We start from the raw sequence: 1,739 nt of genomic DNA, 5'->3' as shown, positions 1-1,739 counted from the left end.
ACGAGCTCCCACAGCTGCCCGGCACCCCGCCGCGGCTGCACCCTGCTCGCCGGTGCCGGGCAGGCCCTGCGGTGCGAGGAGGCGAGGCGCACAGAGGCCCGCTGCCGCGGGGGCCGAGAGGGGCCCACCCCCAGGAGTCCCGGGCCCCGGGTGGAACCCTGCGCCGAGTCCACAGAGCCTAGTGAGAGCCCTGTCCCGACCGCTGCAAAACACAAAGCAGTGCTCTGCTTCCGGTATTGATTGATTGATTGATTTCCCAGCACACGCCAGCTTTCTCAAACCTCCAATCTGAGGGGTACTTCCCTCCCCCCACCCGACTACTCTGATGACCTCAAAGTCCACGTCACAGAAAACATTAAGGCCATTAAACACACACAGTTTCTCCAGGCTCATCTCAACAGCTTGGAGGGTCCAGGCCTTTCGACATTACATCAGGGACAGACCTTTCAACTTTGCACCAGGTGGGTGACTACAAACCAACACTCCAGTTGTTTGGGTTTCTTCCCTGAGCACCTGTGCCAGTTTTAGCCCTGAACTGCCTGGAACACGTGACTAGTGATAGTCAATTCTCCTGGCTCACTACTTAAAATTTACTATCTGCACCCATCTTTTTCTTAGCAGTTTCCTCTTTAACGGGCTGAAATCTTAACTCCCCAAAGTATTATCATTAAATCCACCAATGACCTCTTATCTGTATTCTTCATCTGAACACTCATTCCCCAATATTCTGACTTCTGACAGTATTCTACATAGAGTGGGTATGCATTTAACTAGAGTCTGATGCCATGATTTCTGTTGTACTCTGGACAGCTCTACAAGAGGAGGTACCATATACACAGGTCAGGACACGCGAAGTTTAATTCATTGGCTGAAGTTTCTGTATGTTGCTGCGCTGGTCAGAGGCAAAGGAACCAGAGCTTAGGAGACACCACAAAGGAGAGGAGAGGAGCAAGTGATCCTAACATCACCTTCCCACTCAAAAATTCTTCCATAGCTCCCTGTGGACAACAGCATTAGCATAACCCACATTGGCACCCAAAGTATTGTTTCCATTTTTATAATCCATGCTCTGGCTATATCCCATCTACAACTTATCCTATATATATCCTGCCAGACAGAGCCACTTGAACTTGCCCCTCTTTCCTACCTTCCTGTTTCCATATCCTATATGCCACACCTGTAATGCCACTCTTCTAAAGCTGTCTATATTTTTAAAAAATTTAAGGCCTATCCCAAATGATACATCCTCCCAGAAATCTTTTCTGATTCTTCCCATGTGTCTCCCTCCCCTAACTGTCCAGTTGTTATTGTTTCTCCATTGAATCCCAAGGGAGTTTGTACCTCTTGTTTAGCATTTAACTTGTGTTTTGTGTCATGTATTTATCTGTACATATGTTCCAGTGAGGTGTAACTACATCTTACTAATCTTTTTAGCACCAGCAGCACCCATCTTAGAGTCTTGAGTAAAGCATCACAAGTAGTTAGATGGAGGTATAATAAAAAGACCCTGAAAGCTAAATTGGATTCTTTGGCAAGATTGTGCCATACATGAACTTTTGAGTAATATCCAGTTTGCCCATCCCAGGAACTATAAGAGAGGTAGAATGGCAGAATTTCGGTATATAATGAGATCAGATAATACTTCAAGAAAAAAAAATTGTCTTCAAAGAATTTACAATCTAGTAGTGAGAGAGCACATAATGTGTCTTCCACTAAGGAAAAGTTTACAAGCACTGGAA

At 45.9% G+C, this 1,739-nt stretch overlaps 1 protein-coding gene across 1 annotated transcript in view; it reads left to right on the top strand.

The window, feature by feature from the left end:
• The first annotated feature begins 379 nt into the window (after positions 1 to 379).
• TMOD2 (tropomodulin 2) overlaps positions 380 to 1,739 on the top strand; it is a 73,201-nt gene continuing 71,841 nt past the window's right edge. Inside the window, exon 1 of the mRNA XM_077764396.1 lies at positions 380 to 461. The gene's annotated coding sequence lies outside the window, so the exon portion shown is untranslated. The remainder of the gene's footprint in view (positions 462 to 1,739) is intronic.

Source organism: Crocuta crocuta, unplaced genomic scaffold (assembly GCF_008692635.1).
Source record: "Crocuta crocuta isolate KB4526 unplaced genomic scaffold, BGI_CrCroc_1.0 scaffold102, whole genome shotgun sequence".
In the NCBI taxonomy this organism is placed as follows: Eukaryota; Metazoa; Chordata; class Mammalia; order Carnivora; family Hyaenidae; genus Crocuta; species Crocuta crocuta.
Note: the sequence above shows the minus strand (reverse complement) of the source record. Positions and strands in the feature narration are given on the sequence as shown.